The following is a 4,922-nucleotide window of genomic DNA, read 5'->3' as shown; positions in this document are numbered from 1 at the left end:
GTCGGGGCGGGCGTGCGCCAGCGCACGGCCTCCAGCGCGTGGCCCAACTCCCCCGCCGTGGCCAGCCGCCCCCTGTGGTGGAGAACGCGCACGGATAAGGGACCGGTGGTGGAGAACATAAAGGGGGTTTTCTGTAAAATGCAAAAAACGATTCATTTTTTGACTCAATATGGACTGCGACTTGAATACTGGAAAAGTGAGGGGTGTTTTTGTAAAATAACCGCGACGGACGAGAGAAGCGCTCCGCGCTTTATTATTAGGGGAGATAGGGAGAGATATACCTATTTTAGAATTTATATTCATTCATTTTGCTTCATATATAGTTCATAATATTTTTTTAAAAAAGTCTTAAATTTAGGAACGGAGGAAGTAGGGAGCTGGGCTAAAGTTGTTAGACAGGCTGGCCCGACAGGGAGAGATATACCTATTTTAGAATTTATATTCATTCATTTTGCTTCATATATAGTTCATAATATTTTTTAAAAAAAGTATTAAATTTAGGAACGGAGGAAGTAGGGCAGCTGGGCTAAAGTTGTTAGACAGGCTGGCCCAAGGCTTCCTAACCACAGCCGGACATTTCGATGGCCGCCAAGCCCAACACAACTACATCATCCCTAGCCGCTTCTCTCCACGGTCCATGGTCCACGCCGCCGTCCACCACCTCCACGTAGCGCAATGCCCAAGACCAGGTCGGCGGCGACGCCCCACCCCTCTGCCGCCGCCACCGCCACCGCCAGGATCTCCTTCCGCTCCCGCAAGATTGTCAAGACTCCACCCGCCAAAGTCAAACCCCTCGCCGCGGCCACTGTGCCGCCACCGGCGCCGCCCGCTCCGGTGCTGCCCGCGCTGTCGGCCCCGGGCGAGCTCGCGGCCGCGCTGCGCCACCTCGCCGCGGCCGACCCGCTCCTCTCCGAAGTCATCGCCTCCACCGACGCGCCCGCCTTCATCTCCACCCCCTCCCTCCCCGCCTCCACTCCCTCGCGCGCTCCATCCTCTACCAGCAGCTCGCCACCTCCGCCGCCGCCGCCATCTACGCCCGCTTCCTCGCGCTCCTCCCCACCGCCGCCAACGGATCCGTGAGCCCCGCGGCCGCACGCCGTGGAGGAGCACTAGCAGAGCTGCGACGCGGTCCAGCGCCCGAACGGCGGCGAGCAAGTGCCAGAGCAGCCGCGACCTCGGTGCCGAACTCGAGCGGGGCCTAGATGTTGCCGAACAGCGAGCTCTCCAGCACATCTGATTTTTCAGAGAACACGGGCTCGCGTAGTCGATCAGTCGAATACGACGAGCTTCTCGTACAGCGGCCCGGCGATGGCCTTCTCCATGGTGGACCTCGGCGTCAGGGTGACTTCTTCTTTTCCTTTCTTCAATTCTTTCTCGCCATCCTTGGATTGTTCATCTTCATTTCCTCTCTCATTTTCGTTTTGTTGTTCTTCTTCTTCCTTTTCTTTCTCTTCTACCTTCTGTTCTTCTTCTTCTGGGCCGAGGAAGAGCTTGAGCATGTTCTGGTAGAAGCCGCTTACGAGCGCCACCCCCTTCTGCTCCGACGTCACCGGCACGGAACGCGAGTCCCGCAGGCACGTCGGTATACTTCCTGGTGATGGCCTCGTAGTCCGTCTCCCACGGCCTGGCGGACGCCTGGTCAAACTCCATGTCGCTGAAGACGAACACCTTCTTCACCATGCTCTCGGGGGCCAGGTTGCCGGCGACGGCGACGTGGATGAGCTGATCGAAGACGGCCTGGAAGTCGGTGTTCGTCTGCCAGTCCATGCGCTGGATGAACCGGGCCTTGTCCCAGAGGGTGTCGCCGACGACGTGGTGGAGCTGCGGCCGCATGCTGAAGGTGATGACGCGGTGGCGCCACGGCTCGTCGCAGAGCTCCGAGAGGAGGAGGCCGAGCGAGACGCATATCCCGGCCTCGTTGGCCTCTGCGGCGACGCCCTGGGCGTCGAGGTGCCGGAGCAGCTCCACCACAACCTCGAGGCGGCCCTTATCCACGGCGGCTAGGAGGGGCGTCTCCCCAGCCTCGTTGGCCTCCGCGGCCACGGCGCAGCGGACCGCCTCCAGCCCCTCTCCTACCTCCCCCGCCGCCACGACCAGCGCCGCCTCGTCCAGCGCGTGACGCAGCGCCGCGGCGTCCCCGACTCGCGCCGCCTTGTGGATCTGAACTTCCTTGCCCTCCTCGCCACGCCGGAGCCCTGCTGCGAAGCTCACATCGTCGGCCACATCTGCGAGCTCTCTATTTCTGCACGCGCGTAGGCAGACGAGCCCCAGCTTCAGGGAGGACTGCGGGTTGATTTCGATAAACCTCACGGGCTTTTTTGCAAAAACGCCGCAACGTACGACAGAAGTCGTCTGTGCTTTATTAGTAGGGATAGATTGTATCGCGCCTAATACTTTCGAATTCCCTGGATTCCCATACGCGCCCAACACACTTGGACGGAGGAAGTAGTATAATTGGATCTCCTCCTACCAAAGCGCCAAAGAAAACAGAAGCAATTTTTTTAGGGAAAGGTAAGCTTTATTGCTTACAGGTGGTTGGGTAAACCACCTGAAACACAGCCAGCCGAGGTACATCAGACTGCCAATACAAAATTTCAGAAGGCACAGAGCGGTATCCTATCGCCTCCCTCTCCTCTCCCTCTCTTCCCTTCCGAGAGTTTTCTCCGCCACCCAATCCCGCTGCCGTTGGATCCCAGCTGGGCAAAGCCCGTGCGGGGCGTCCCTCCGTCATGGCTTGGAGGCGTGGCTATGATGGTGAATCTTGAGCGGGCACCTCAGGACGACGTGTGTAGCCATCTCACCGGTCACGCAACAGCGTGTCCTCCTCTACCTTTGGTTGTTCGTCGGTCCAAGATTTAAACGGTGGGTACTTCCTCGCAGTGGCTTCCGGGCGACAGATCAAGTTGAGGAGGAGATGGTGGCCGAGCTGCTGAAGAGTGTGAGGATGTCATCATTGACGACGACGCCTGTGGGTGTCGTTTTCCTTGTTGGAGGCGATTGTGGGGGCGTCCTTCGCTCCATTGTTTCGAGGGAAAACCTCACATCTGGTGGAGGCCGTCATTGATGGCGGCGCCCGTGGGCATCGTAGCCCTCGTTGGAGGCGTTGAAGGGGCCTCCTCGATCGGATGATGGGGAAGACTTCATTATCACCTCAGCGGGGGCATCATCTTTGGAGACAATCATCGACTGGATGGACATGTGGATGGCTTGGTGGCTGGGCGTCGGCTTCCGCGTGATTTTCGGGTGGGGACCACGGTGGGGCGTGTGGCATCTACCATCTACGACGATGAGTCTCGGCAGCATGGTGCAGCGGGGTCTTGACGATAAACGCGGGATGATGAACGCGTTGTTGGGAATGTTGCATGGGAAACAAAAATTCTTACACACACGAAAGACCTATCATGGTGATGATCATCTACGAGAGGGGAGATCGGATCCACATACCCTTGTAGATCGCTAAATGGGAAGCGTTAAGAAACGCGGTTGATGTAGTCGAACGTCTTCGCGATCCGAATCGCAAGCGTCCCACGAACTCCGTCCCGATCTAGCGCCGAATGGACGATCTCCGCCTTCTTGATCCAGCAAGAGGGGCATAGAGGTAGACGAGTTCCTCGGCAGCACGACGGCGTGGTGGTGGTGGTGGTGAACTAGTCTAGCAGGGCTTCGCCAAGCTATGCCGGACTAATCTAGACGAGGAAGACGATCTATGGAGGAGAGGGCAGCATGTGCCTTTTTACTAGTGCCTTTTGCCCTCAAAACCTCCACTATATATAGGAGGAACAAGGGGGAGGGTTGGCTTGCCTCCTACTTCAAGGAGGATCTTCGGCCGAGCTAAGAGGGAGTCCTCCTCCTCCAATTCGGTTCGGTGGAGGACTCCTTCCCCGCTTGTCCACCTCCTTCCTTTTTTTCCTTTTTCCTTTTTTTTGCTTTGGCCGAAATAGGTTATTGGGCTGGCCTCACCAGCCCACTAATGGATGGTGCGCCACCCATAGGCCTATTAGGTCCTCTCCCGGGTGAGTGGGTCCTCCCAGTAAACCCTGGAACCCATTCGTCACTCTCGGTACTTTACGGGTAATGCCCGAAATCTTTCCGGAAGCCAAATGCGACATTCCTATATATAAATCTTCATTTCCGGACCATTTCGGAAACCCTTATGATGTCCCGGGTCTTACCGGGGACTCCGAACAACTTTCGGTCACCAAAGTACATAACTCAATACTACCGAAACGTCACCGAACCTTAAGTGTGCAGACCCTGCGGGTTCGAGAACTATGTAGACATGACCGAGACACTCTCTAGTCAATATCCAACAGCGGGACCTGGATGCCCATATTGGATCCTACATATTCTACGAAGATCTTATCGGTTGAACCTCTATGTCAAGGATTCAGTTAATCCCGTATATTATTCCCTTTGTCCTTCGGTATGTCAAGCATACGAATTCTCCATAGGGTATAATTTGTGCCATCAAAGTCAAAGATGCCATTGTGCACTAATCCAATAGTCGACATCGATACTCTCTAGGTCGTGAAACCTAATTAAAGAGAGACCTAGCTCTGATACCAATTGAAAAGACCTCGATGACGCCTAGAGGGGGGTGAATAGGCTATTTAAAAACTTCTTCAGATTTGGCTTGAACCTAATGCGGAAATAAACTAAGAGGGTACTTGTCAAGCACAAATCCTAAATGCACTAGGCACTGCAACGTGTATGAACAACACGATCTACCAAGATGGACACAATGCAGTTACTTACAAGCACAAGTAAGCTACACAAACTTACTTGAGCTATATCACACGACAAGTAGGTGAACAACACAAGATACTAGATCACACTATATCACACGATATATCAAGGGCTGCAAGTATGTACGTGTGGATATAGAGGGTGTGCTTGAATGATTAATCTTGTACAAGAAATGG

General features: G+C 55.1%; 1 pseudogene; it reads left to right on the top strand.

Moving 5' to 3' along the window:
* Window positions 1–675: 675 nt before the first annotated feature.
* LOC123442038 lies at window positions 676–1,202 on the top strand (annotated as a pseudogene).
* The last annotated feature ends 3,720 nt before the right edge of the window (window positions 1,203–4,922 follow it).

Source organism: Hordeum vulgare, chromosome 3H (genome assembly GCF_904849725.1).
Source record: "Hordeum vulgare subsp. vulgare chromosome 3H, MorexV3_pseudomolecules_assembly, whole genome shotgun sequence".
NCBI lineage: Eukaryota > Viridiplantae > Streptophyta > Magnoliopsida > Poales > Poaceae > Hordeum > Hordeum vulgare.
The sequence above is the reverse complement of the archived record's forward strand: the minus strand, read 5'-3'. Positions and strand labels throughout refer to the sequence as shown.